Source organism: Coregonus lavaretus (genome assembly GCF_964263955.1).
Source record: "Coregonus lavaretus genome assembly, chromosome: 11".
Lineage (NCBI taxonomy): Eukaryota > Metazoa > Chordata > Actinopteri > Salmoniformes > Salmonidae > Coregonus > Coregonus lavaretus.
The window spans coordinates 28988434-29001873 of NC_139998.1; the positions used below are offsets into that span (position 1 = coordinate 28988434).

The 13440-nt window shown below is 50.2% G+C and overlaps 1 pseudogene across 1 annotated transcript in view; it reads left to right on the plus strand.

Annotated features, from left to right (window-relative positions):
* Nucleotides 1–10475, plus strand: part of LOC311136764 (metabotropic glutamate receptor 3-like) — a 36981-nt pseudogene extending 26506 nt beyond the window's left edge. The window contains exons 5-11 of the transcript in view: nt 7538–7780; nt 7974–8163; nt 8317–8626; nt 8952–9145; nt 9276–9408; nt 10060–10237; nt 10399–10475. The product of the transcript in view is annotated as a metabotropic glutamate receptor 3-like (transcript). The remainder of the gene's footprint in view (nt 1–7537; nt 7781–7973; nt 8164–8316; nt 8627–8951; nt 9146–9275; nt 9409–10059; nt 10238–10398) is intronic.
* Nucleotides 10476–13440: the final 2965 nt, after the last annotated feature.

The following is a 13440-nucleotide window of genomic DNA, read 5'->3' on the forward strand; positions in this document are numbered from 1 at the left end:
GGAGAGCAGAGGAGAGGAGAGCGCAGGAGAACAGAGGAGAGGAGAGCACAAGAGGGGAGAGCGGAGGAGAGGAGAGTGCAGGAGAGGAGAGCAGAGGAGAGCGCAGGAGAGTGCAGGAGAGGAGAGCAGAGGAGAGTAGAGCACAGGAGAGGAGTGCAGAGGAGAGGAGAGGAGAGGAGAGCAGAGGAGAAGAGAGTGCAGGAGATGATAGTAGAGGAGAGGAGAGCACAGGAGAGGAGAGCGCAGGAGAGGAGAGGAGAGCAGAGGAGCGGATAGAGCAGGAGAGGAGAGTGCAGAAGAAGACAGCAGAGGAGAGGAGAGGAGAGGAGAGGAGAGGAGAGGAGAGGAGAGGAGAGGAGAGGAGAGGAGAGGAGAGGAGAGGAGAGGAGAGGAGAGGAGAGGAGAGCACAGGAGAGGAGAGCACAGGAGAGGAGAGCACAGGAGCGGAGAGCAGAGGAGAGGAGAGTGCAAGAGAGGAAAGCAGAGGAGAGCAGAGGAGATGAGAGAAGAGGAGAGGAGAGCACAGGAGAGGACAGCAGAGGAGAGGACAGCAGAGGAAAGCAGAGGAGAGGAGAGCACAGGAGAGGAGAACAGAGGAGAGGAGAGAAGAGAAAAGGAGAGCAGAGGAGAGGAGAGGAGAGCAGAGGAGAGGAGAGCAGTGGAGAGGAGAGCAGAGGAGAGGAGAACAAATGAGAGGAGAGGAGAGGAGAGGAGAGGAGAGGAGAGGAGAGGAGAGGAGAGGAGAGCACAGGAGAGGAGAACAGAGGAGAGGAGAGCAGAGGAGAGCGCAGGAGAAGAGAGCAGAGGAGAGGAGAGCGCAGGAGAGGAGAGCGCAGGAGAGGAGAGCAGAGGAGAGGAGAGCAGAGGAGAGGATAAAGCAGGAGAGGAGAGCGCAGGAGAGGAAAGCAGAGGAGAGGAGAGCGCAGGAGATGAGAGCAGAGGAGAGGAGAGCATAAGAGAGGAGAGGACAGCAGATGAGAGGAGAGCAGAGGAGAGGAGAGCACAGGAGAGGAGAGCAGAGGATAGGAGAGCAGAGGAGATGAGAGCAGTGGAGAGGCTGGCACAGGAGAGGAGAGCGCAGGAGAGGAAAGCATGTGAGAAGAGAGCGCAGGAGAGGAGAGGAGAATAGTGGAGAGGAGAGTAGAGGAGAGGAGAGAGCAGGAGAGCAGAGGAGAGGAGAGAAGAGGAGAGGAGAGTGCAGGAGAAGAGAGCAGAGTAGAGGAGAGCACAGGAGAGGAGAGGAGAGCGCAGTAGATGAGAACAGATGAGATGAGAGCGCAGGAGAGGATAGCGCAGGAGAGGAGAGCAGAGGAGAGGAGAGTGCAGCAGAGGAGAACAGAGGAGAGGAGAGCACAGGAGAGGATAGCGCATGAGAGGAGAGCACAAGAGAGGAGAGCAGAGCGCAGGAGAGGAGAGCAGAGGAGAGAAGAGCAGCGGATATGAGAGAAGAGGAGAGGAGAGAAGAGAAAAGGAAAGCAGAGGAGAGGAGAGCGCAGGAGAGGAGAGCACAAGAGAGGAGAGTGCAAGAGAGGAGAGCAGAGTAGAGGAGAGCACAAGAGAGGAGAGCAGAGGAAAGGGGAGCGCAGGAGAGGAGAGCAGAGGAGAGGAGAGCGCAGGAGAGAATAGTGCAGGAGATGAGAGCAGAGCAGAGGAGAGCGCAGGAGAGGAGAACTCAGGAGAGGAGAGCAGAGGAGAGGAGAGTGCAGGAGAGGAGAGCAGAGGAGAGGATAACACATGAGAGGAGAGCGCAGGAGAGGAGAGCAGAGGAGAGGAGAGAGCAGGAGAGGAGAGCGCAAGAGAGCAGATCAGAGGAGAACAGAGCGCAGGAGAGGAGAGCAGAGGAGAGGAGAGAGCAGGAGAGGAGAGAAGAGGAGAGAACAGGAGAGGAGAGCGCAGGAGAGGAGTGCGCAGGAGAGGAGAGCAGAGGAGAGGAGAGCAGAGGAGAGGAGAGCGCAGGAGAGGAGAGGTGAGCAGAGGAGCGGAGAGAGCAGGAGAGGAGAGTGCAGGAGAAGACAGCAGAGGAGAGGAGAGTGCAGGAGAGGAGAGGAGAGGAGAGGAGAGGAGAGGAGAGGAGAGGAGAGGAGAGGAGCGCGCAGGAGAGGAGAGCAGAGGAGATGAGAGCAGAGGAGAGCAGAGGAGAGGAGAGCAGAGGAGAGGAGAGTAGAGGAGAGAAGAGCAGAGGAGAGGAGAACGCAGGAGAGCAGGGTGCAGGAGAAGAGAGCAGAGGAGAGGAGAGGAGAGGATAGGAGAGGAGAGGAGAGGAGAGGAGAGGAGAGGAGAGGAGAGGAGAGGAGAGGAGAGGAGAGGAGAGGAGAGGAGAGGAGAGGAGAGGAGCGCGCAGGAGAGGAGAGCAGAGGAGATGAGAGCAGAGGAGAGCAGAGGAGAGGAGAGCAGAGGAGAGGAGACAGAGGAGAGAAGAGCAGAGGAGAGGAGAACACAGGAGAGCAGGGCACAGGAGAAGAGAGCAGAGGAGAGGAGAGCACAGGAGATGAGAACAGATGAGAGGAGAGCACAGGAAAGGAGAGTGCAGGAGAAGAGAGCAGAGGAGAGGTGAGTGCAGGAGATGATAGTAGAGAGGAAAGCGCAGGAGAGGAGATCAGTGGAGAGGAGAGCAGAGGAGAGGAGAGCGCAGGAGAACAGAGGAGAGGAGAGCACAAGAGAGGAGAGCGGAGGAGAGGAGAGTGCAGGAGAGGAGAGCAGAGGAGAGCACAGGAGAGCGCAGGAGAGGAGAGCAGAGGAGAGTAGAGCACAGGAGAGGAGTGCAGAAGAGAGGAGAGCACAGGAGAGGAGAGCAGAGGAGAAGAGAGTGCAGGAGATGATAGTAGAGGAGAGGAGAGCACAGGAGAGGAGATCAGTGGAGAGGAGAGGAGAGGAGAGCGCAGGAGAACAGAGGAGAGGAGAGCACAGGAGAGGAGAGCGGAGGAGAGGAGAGCGCAGGAGAGCGCAGGAGAGGAGAGCAGAAGAGAGGAGAGCACAGGAGAGGAGTTCAGAGGAGAGGAGAGCACAGGAGAGGAGACCAGAGGAGAAGAGAGCAAAGTAGAGTAGAGGAGAGCAGAGGAGAGGAGAGCATAGGAGAGGAGATTAGAGGAGAGGAGAGCACAGTAGACAAATGCAGAGGAGAGGAGATCACAGGAGAGGAGAGGAGAGCACAAGAGATGAGAGTAGAGTTCAGGAGAGGAGAACGCAGGAGAGGAGATAAGTGGAGAGGAGAGCAGAGGAGAGGAGATCACAGGAGAGGAGAACAGAGGAGAGGAGAGTGCAAGAGAGGAGAACAGAGGAGAGTAGAGCATAGGAGAGGAGAGCGGAGGACAGGAGAGTGCAGGAGAGGAGAGCAGAGGAGAGCGTAGGAGAGAGCAGGAGAGGAGATCAGAGGAGAGGAGAGCACAGGAGAGGAGAGCGCAGGAGATGAGAACAGAGGAGAGGAGAGCGCAGGAGAGTTCAGGAGAGGAGAATGCAGGAGAGGAGATAAGTGGAGAGGAGAGCAGAGTGCAGGAGAGCAGAGGAGAGGAGAACAGAGGAGAGGAGAGCACAGGAGAGGAGAACAGAGGAGAGGAGAGTGCAGGAGAGGAGAACAGAGGAGAGGAGAGCACAGGAGAGGAGAGCGGAGGAGAGGAGAGTGCAGGAGAGGAGAGCAGAGGAGAGCGCAGGATAGCACAGGAGAGGAGAGCAGAGGAGAGGAGAGCTTAGGAGAGGAGATTAGAGGAGAGGAGAGCACAGGAGACGAGAGCAGAGGAGAGGGGAGTACAGGAGAGGAGAGCAGAGGAGAGGAGTGCAGAGGAGAGGAGAGCAGAGGAGAGGAGAGTGCAGGAGAGGAGAGCGCAGGGGAAGAGATCAGAGGAGAGGAGAGCACAGGAGAGGAGAGCGCAGGAGATGAGAACAGAGGAGAGGAGAGCGCAGGAGAGTTCAGGAGAGGAGAACGCAGGAGAGGAGATAAGTGGAGAGGAGAGCAGAGGAGAGCAGAGCGCAGGAGAGCAGAGGAGAGGAGAGCAGAGGAGAGGAGAACAGAGGAGAGGAGAGGAGAGCGCAGGAGAGGAGAACAGAGGAGAGGAGAGCACAGGAGAGGAGAGCCGGAGGAGAGGAGAGTGCAGGAGAGGAGAGCAGAGGAGAGCGCAGGAGAGCGCAGGAGAGGAGAGCAGAGGAGAGGAGAGCACAGGAGAGGAGAGCAGAGGAGAGGAGTGCAGAGGAGAGGAGAGCAGAGGAGAGGAGAGTGCAGGAGAGGAGAGCGCAGGGGAAGAGATCAGAGGAGAGGAGAGAACAGGAGAGGAGAGCGCAGGAGATGAGAACAGAGGAGAGGAGAGTGCAGGAGAGGAGAGCAGAGGAGAGCGCAGGAGAGGAGAGCACAGGAGAGGAGAGCAGAGGATAGGAGAGTGCAGGAGTGGAGAGCACAGGAGAGCAGAGGAGAGGAGAGCGCAGGAGAGAAGAGCAGAGGAGAGGAGAGCGTAGGAGAGGATAGTGCAGGAGACGAGAGCAGAGCAGAGGAGAGCGCAGGAGAGGAGAGCAGAGGAGATGAAAGGAGAGGAGTTGAGAGGCTGAGAGAGCACAGGAGAGGAGAGCACAGGAGAGGATAGGAGATGAGAGGCTGAGATTATATGAGCATATGTTGCACAAAACGTATACTGTCTAAATGTTAGCTGTCCCCTAGTGTGTGGTGACATCAGCTAATCAACAGTCAGACAGGTACACTCTCTCTCTCTCACCCCCTCATTCTCTCTCTCTCTCACCCCCCTCCCTCTCTCTCTCTTTCTGCAGTATCACATTATGTATTCCCTCTCTTCCCCCCATCATTGGATTAAAGGGGATTGGTTTCCCCCCTCCCCGTAATACCCAGCATCCCCTGCGGCCAGCGTGTTAGCCCTACATGGTCGAGAGTGTAATTAATTTCTGAACTTCTGAATGAAAGCCCTGTTTCCCCTTACTTTTAATTAATCTAGAATAATAAATACTCTCTCATCTACAAGTCAAGTTATGAATGTTTTTAAACTATGCATTTGCTCTCAGAAAACTCTCTATCTGTATTTTTCTCTTCTAACTTTCTTATGAGAGAGAGAGAGAGAGAGAGAGAGAGAGAGAGAGAGAGAGAGAGAGAGAGAGAGAGAGAGAGAGAGAGAGTAAACAATAGACCGATGGTGTGGACAGATTTGCTCTACATGTGAATGCAGTGCAGTTCAGTGTTTTACTGTCTAATGGAAAGCTGCAGACTTCAGCCCTTTTCCAACATCAGAGAGGACTATGGCGGTAGTTATTCATTCCACTAAAGCTCTCAGCACAGCAGATACTGCTGGGGAGACCTGGGGAGAGTCGTGCCAACCTCGGACCCTGAACTGGACAGTCTCCCAGAGCTCTTAACCTAGAACAAGCTGAGGGGAGAGATGTGTCTTTACTCTGGGCTACTGATGTTCTCTAGACGGATATGGTCAGATACTGGGTCACATAGAACATCTTATAGGAAGTTGCAGGACGAACAGTATACGGGTTTGTTAGGAGTGTGTGTGTGTGCACTGACATGTGAGTATGAGTGAACGGTGGACACAGGCTTCCATTCCCACAAGGCACCAAACCTAAATGAACCAGAATCCACAGCCATAGAAACAAAATACCTCTACTGGTGGGGGTGGGGATCTGATAGCAACCAAATCCATTCTGTTCGTGGTTTTCTGTTGTTGTTGTTTTTCTACCACCTTGTCTTTGTCAGATCTACACAGTCATCAAAATCTTCTCCAGTAGCCTTGGAGTGGCTATACCTTGCAGTGTTATGCATGTACTGACTGTCAGCAAGGTCTCAGGTCTCTGTAGAGAATAGAAGTGTATCTTTGGTGTTTATGATGTACTGGTGTTGAATCAGAGACATTCGAGTGCCCTCTATGGACAGACAGTAGACTAATCCTGAATTCTCAAACAACTTACCCCTTACCCAGGCCCGAACCACTAATGTATATCTGAGTGAGGGACTATACAAGTAGGGTGTAGGGACAAGGGGTTGATTTGGAATTCAGCACACCAGCTCTAACACATAATCATAATGTGGCCAATTAACCTTTTAAACAAAGCTGATATGCTAATAGGGTGCAGTTATGATAATGAGGGAGGTGTGTGTGTGTCTCTGTGTGTCTAACCTTATTGCTTTATTATAGAGAGAGAGATTAGCTGTATTTTGCAGTATTAAGAATTTTCAGCTTTTCTCAGTATTAAGATCTTATCAGCTTTTCCTTACTGAAATCATTTAACTTTTATCTCGGAAAGAGCCTAAACACTGCCAATATCCTCTGTGAGTGAGAGAGAGAGAGGGAGAGAGAGGGAGGGATGTATTGAGGGTGGAGATAGAGAGAAAGAGGGGGATAGAGAAGAGGGGGAGAGAGATACTCAGGTTGTCTTTGTGATTTATGGATTTCATAAGCCCTAAAACCTCTCTGGTCTGACACTCCATTCTTCTCTCAACTCATTGAGTCTTCACAGCTATCACAGCTTTAGTCCTAGTCAGCAGACACACACACACACACACTAACAAACACAGGTACGCTCACACACATACACAGACTAACAAACGCAGGTACATTCGCACACACACACACACACACACACGACGATGTCAGCTTTAGTTCCAAACTGCCACCATGTTAAAAAACATGTGCTTTAAACCAGTTAGAATAGGACCCAACGGAGCCTACACACGTACACACACACGTACACACACACACACACACACACACACACACACACACACACACACACACACACACACACACACACACAGGGCTTGGCTTAACCTGGCCTCATGAGTTTCCTCTAGAGTACCAAGTGTACCGTAGATGGTTGTCCTTGTATGACCTGATCCTGAGGTGCATATAAAGCACAGGGTCTATATCAAGCACATAACAAACAGTGTCATGGGGAAACAGGCCTCACTATGACACACTGAGCATTTACAGCCCCTCAGTAAACACACTCTGACTCCATCTTGGTCATGGAAACATTCTCACAGCTCTGTATAGGCCTACCTCAGAGGGGTAAACATCAGTCAGTCACCCATCATGCGTCTCCTCTTGCAATGGAGTTTCGGTAAACCACACTCACACAATTATACATTTTGTCCAGGCTTTAGCTCGACTGGCTTTGCGGTACAGAGACGACAGGGGTTCAAACCCAGTCAGTAACATTAGTGCTGTGACACTCTCATAAAGCTGTGTTTCTTCTGAGCTTCTACTCTCTGCAGTTGTGTTGTTGTGTACAGTATATTGACCTCAGTGAGATGCTGTTACACAGGTCTAAAGCTTCAGAAACACTTGTTACATTCTCACTTTGTCACTGCGACTGGCTCTGTAGGTGCTGTATGTCTTGGAATTCAATACACTCCTCTGTGTGACACTGCTTTGTTCAAATCGACTTTGAAATTGAAATCCTGACACTAGTTCCATTCTGTTTCTTATCTTCTCTCCTCATATTTCTTCTCTAATGCCCTACCATTCTCTTTCACTCCCCTGCTCCTCTCCTCATTCTTCTCTCTCTCTCTTTCTCATTCTGTCCCCCTTCTCTCTCTTAGCTCCCTTCTCTCCTCTCGGTAGTGAGACCGTGGTGAAGTTTGATCCCTATGGCGACGGGATGGGACGCTACAACATCTTCAGTTACCAGCACAACGCTGATCGCTACGGATACGTGCCCATCGGTGAGTGGGCAGAGACTCTGAGCCTGAGCAGCGATCTGATTCGCTGGCCAAGGGAGGTGGTGCCCCCATCCCAATGCAGCGACCCGTGTGCCCGCAACGAGATGAAGAAGATGCAGGCTGGTGAGGAACACACACACACACACATAGGGCTTTAAGCAGATCTAGTGACAGCACTAGTAGAACTTTAAGTGTAATTTGTTTTGGAAGAAGGAAATGATTGGAGCAGCTGGCTCTCATGTAAACATCCATGTTTCCTTTTCTGACATAAACGCTGCCTAAGGTAATGTATTTGTTTTATTCCTGTATCTTGTAGGAGAGTACTGTTGTTGGATCTGTACGGCGTGTGAGGCTCATGAGTACCTAGCTGATGAGTTTACCTGTTCACCCTGCGCCCCTGGCCAGTGGCCCAGTGAAGACATCACTTCCTGTTACGACCTGCCTGAGGACTACATCATGTGGGAGGACGCCTGGGCTATCGGACCAATCAGCATCGCCATTGTTGGGTGAGAAGTTAGAGGAGAGGAAGAGGGATAGTCTCATCAGTTGGCATAGGTCTAAAGTGCAGGCTTTTGTTCAGGACCAGCACTAACACTAGACGCATTTCCCAAAGGGGATTCAACAAAGTAAACCGAAACTGATCTACTCTCCATGTGCAGGTTCCTGTGTACATCTCTGGTGTTCTGGGTGTTTGTGAGACACAACAGCACACCCCTGGTGAAGGCGTCAGGCAGAGAGTTGTGTTACATTCTACTGCTGGGTGTCTTCATGTCCTACTCCCTCACCTTCCTCTTCCTGGCCAAGCCCTCGCCTGCTATCTGCGCCATGCGACGCCTCGGCCTCAGCACCTCATTCGCTGTCTGCTACTCCGCCCTGCTCACCAAGACCAATCGGATCGCCCGGATCTTCAGCGGGGTGAAGGACGGGGGCGGGACCACGAAGCCACGCTTCATAAGCCCCACGTCTCAGGTCAGAGGTCATCCTAGCTGTCAGAAGAGGGGGGAGAGAAGAGGGAGGGAGGGAGAGAAGAGATGTACGGAGAGATAGAGGAATGGAGGTAGGGAGAGATGGAAGGAGGGGAGAGATGGAGGCAGGTTAGGGATGGATAATTTAGATGATGATGGTGTAGCTCTTCTCTCTCTCTCTTCTCTTCTCTCTCTCTCTCTCTCTCTCTCCTCTCTCTCTCTCTCTCTCTCTCTCTCTCTCTCTCTCTCTCTCTCTCTCTCTCTCTCTCTCTCTCTCTCTCTCTCTCTCTCTCTCTCTCTCTCTCTCGCTCTTTCTCTTCCCCCCCCAGGTGTTTATCTGTCTCAGTCTGATATCAGTCCAGTTAGTGATGGTGTCAGTGTGGTTGCTGCTGGAGGTTCCTGGTACCAGGAGGTTTACGTTACCAGAGCGACGGCAGACAGTGATCCTGAAGTGTAACGTCCGTGACTCCAGCATGCTGCTGTCGCTAGGATACGACGTGCTCCTGGTCATCCTGTGTACTGTGTAGGTGGTGCGGAGGTGGTGTGTGTGTCTATGTGTGTAGACTTCTGAAGGTTTATAATTGTGTTTATTGCATAAGACTTGGAGGTTTGTTTATTCTTTCGTTCTTTTCGTCTCCTTTATCTGATCCTAGGTACGCCTTCAAGACCAGGAAGTGTCCAGAGAACTTCAACGAGGCTAAGTTCATAGGTTTCACCATGTACACAACCTGTATCATCTGGCTAGCCTTCCTGCCCATATTCTACGTCACATCCAGTGACTACAGGGTGAGAGCAAGGTTCATACATAAACACACATACTGTATGTACACAACCATTATATTCACCATAAACAAACATAAGGGCAAACTTTTTAATAAGACACACTGCTGTCTTCCACTGTCGCTGGCTGCAGGATATCTGTCCTGACAGGTCATGCTAACTGTTTTATGGGCACCCGTATAATAATGTTAATCCAAGAAGCAGTCCCTCACAGACAGAACTGCCAGGTACTGACAAACTGTCGACGAGCAGAGCAAGAGGAGGGTATGTGTTTACCTGATCCTTACAAATCACACACACACACACAAACACACAGCCTTAGGCTGTGGAAAGAATTGCTTTGGCCTTGGTAATCTGACTTGTGAGGTAGAGAGAGACACACAAACACCATGGCCTTGCCTGTGAGATGGTGTGTGTGTGTGTGTGTGTGTGTGTGTGTGTGTGTGTGTGTGTGTGTGTGTGTGTGTGTGTGTGTGTGTGTGTGTGTGTGTGTGTGTGTTTGCGTGCGTGCGTGTGCGCTTGTACATGAAGCGGGTACACGCACATTTGTGTGTGCTTTTGTGTCTGTTCATGCATATGTCCATAAAAAGCATCCTCTCTTCCTTCCTCTGCACCTCTGTTCCATGGCGTTACCATGCTCTCTGTCTCCCTCTACAGGTCCAGACCACCACCATGTGTATCTCTGTCAGTCTCAGTGGCTTCGTGGTGCTGGGCTGTATGTTCGCTCCCAAGGTCCACATCATCATGTTCCAACCACAGAAGAATGTCACCAGCCTCCGCCTCAATATCAACCGCTTCAGTGTCAGTGGTCCTGCCACCACATACGCTTCACACGGTATGGTTAAGTTACAGTCAGAGACACTGACCACTGAGCATGGTTCGTTATCTAGCCAAGGTGGAATTGAACTCAATTTCCCATTTTTCTTAATCTCTCTCTCTCTCGCTCTCTCTCTCTCTCTCTCTCTCTCTCTACTCTCGCTCTCTCTCTCTCTCCAGCATCAGTGAGTGCCCAGTACGTACCGACAGTGTGTAATGGGAGAGAGATTGTCGACTCCACCACTTCCTCTCTGTGACCACACCCACTCACCTCTCTAACCCTGCCCCCCAGAGACTGTTAGCAAATAGGAACACATTATGTCCCCGTCCCCTCCTCCCACCACGTGGACTAGAACAGTACTGTTTCACGTCTGTAGAAAGTGTTTATTATTACATTGTTTTCTAGTGCTGTACATATAATGGAATCGAAATTGTTGTGGAGAAACAAAAGAACCAAAACAATTTTGTAGGAGGATTTTTTTAGCCTTTGTTTTGAATAGTTTTGTTAAGACGATGTGTACATATATAACTGTGCACTGGGTTGTGATAGGAGAGTGTGTGTGTGTATGTGTGTTAGGGTTGTGAAAGGAGTGTGTGTGTGTGTGTGTTAGGGGTGTCTGAGAACAGATGTTCTGTAGGGGTAGTGGCTGAGACAGCCTCACCTGCAATAGCCCACAGACTTTGTACTCTTTTTTGTAGGTCTCATTGTAATAAGCCAGTCAGTATGCATTTGTATGTATTTGTATGTTGTATATGTTGTATCTGTATATATGTATATAATATTACTCATGGTTAGAACAGCACAATGTTGACAGTATTACATAACTCCAGTAGGATTCCCACTACTGTGGACTGACTGTGGATGAAGCTCCCTGAGTTGGGCTGACAAGCCCATAGGAATAGAAAGTCTGGAACGGACATAGTATCCAAATTTCATATAGTATGTTGAATCACACATTTGCTCTCATTATAGCATATAGGGGGAAGGTAGCCTAGTGGTTAGAGGGTTGGGCCAGTAACTGAAAGGTCGCTGGTTCAACATCTTCAGTTACCAGCACAACGCTGATCGCTACGATACGTGGCCATTGGTGAGTGGCCGGAGACTCTGAGCCTGAGCAGCGACCTGATTTGCTGGCCAAGGGAGGTGGTGCCCCCATCCCAGTGCAACGACCCGTGTGCCCGCAACGAGATTAAGAAGATGCAGGCTGGTGAGGAACACACACACACACACATATAGGGCTTTAAGCATATCTAGTGACAGCACTAGTAGAAGTTCTGTTCGAGTCCCCGAGCCGATAAGGTGAAAAATCTGTCGATGGATAAGAGCGTCTGCTAAAATGTAAATGTACAAAATATAGCAGTATATAATATTTATTGAACTTTCCAAAAGATGCACCCAATATGGCAGCCAGTCCACCCAATATGGACCATTGTTTTGAACTGGAATGTCCTTTCTACTCGTTCTAATTCTATGGACCAGCCACTGTATAGGAGGGTCCAATTACCTTGATGGCCATAGTAACAGACATGTGTACAACAACATTTCTCTTTAACCTGCATTTTCGGCACAAACGTTAGCAACAGTGTGACAACACAAGGTAGTTAATTACAAGTGACTGTTCAAAGTCTTAACTGCCATTATTGTCAATATTAAAGAAACATTGCAGATGCTATGCCACAACCCTAAACTCAGTCACTGATGTTTCGTTTAGCATTTAGAAACATTCAATCAAATCGTTCCACAAGCACTGTTTGTAGAAAAGAGTTTGCGCTGAACAAGTGCAGTTGAACACGTCTTCCCTGCATCCTTTAAACCAATGGGTTGTGAGCCCTTCCTTGTCGAAGTGTCCTGTAGTCATGTGATGATGTTCTATTAACGGCTATGTGCTTTAAAGGAACATTCCACCCCAAAATGAACTTTTGGTATTTGTTTCATTAGTCCATTGTTGATAAAGTCCCAAAATGTATTTATATCTTGAAAACATGATTTCTGACATGCAAAACATTTTGGGACTATATCAACAATGGACGAATGAAACAAATACCAGAAGATAGTTTTTGGGTGGAGTTTTCCTTTAATGTGTGTCTGCTAGATTTATGATCCAGGTAGGGGCTGGGCTTATAGGCAAAAATCTAGGATCAGCTTAGATCAGTGTCCATGGTTAAAGTCATCCTACCCCCAGTGTTACTATATCCTCCCAAGTTCTCATTGTTGATGGGAGGTGGGAGAGAAAGCAGATATTTTGGATGCTCTCGAATGTCTTAAATGGAATCCTCTCCTCGTTTCCTTTCCTTCATCCCACTCTTCTGTTGTGTGAAACACAGGAAGTGTCCAGGAGAATGAGGCCACACCCCTCTCTGCTAACAGGTTTTACTGGGGTGTGAAAACCGCTGTTACACCCCTGACGCAGGTCACCAGTCAACCATTTCCCCAAAGGCTAAGCAATGGTGAAAAACAAAAATAAGAGAGCGTTTCTGTGATTGAGCGTTTGTGTATGTGTGTTTTGCAGCAGGCAGAGAGGAGCTGGATTATGTAAAAGCGTCCCATGGCCCAGGAGGCACAGCATCATGTTCAGCCCAGACACACACTAACACAGCCCAGAGATTGGGAGGCTGTTGTCCCGAGGCTTATGCATTCACTCCCCAGCCCTGCTCCAACCAGATACTATACCTCCCATTCGCTCCCCTCCCTGCATGGCACGTTGCTATGAACAACCACTGCCACAATTCCTTTTGTTCTGATGTAGTGGGATGGGGGAGTCGAGTATGAAGAAGGGAGGAGGGTCAAGGAGGGGGATGTTGATTCAAACTCAAGTTGTCTTTAATGATGGGACTTGGCAGAAAACTCTCTCAACCAACCTACTCTCCACATTCCCCCTCTCCATCTCTCCCCCTCTCCCCCTCTCTTTGTCTCCCCATATTTCTCTGTCACCCATGGCAGTCCCCCTTCACTCTCTTATCTTGTGAAACTTTGCTGGTATATTTGTCAGCTCCAAGATAGCTTAAGACAGGCGCTGTACGGATCCTGAGCCCACTGCAACACGATGCCAAGAAGGGCTCTGCGAGCCCGCTCCATCATGCCAAGCACATACTGACTCAAATACACACCAAGGACATGGGGCTGTCACAGCAGGGGCCTTGAGGAGATTGAAGAGGGATAGAGAGATTGAAAAGGAGGGTGGAGATGGAGGGAGGGATGGAGAGAGTCAGAATGTGTTGCAG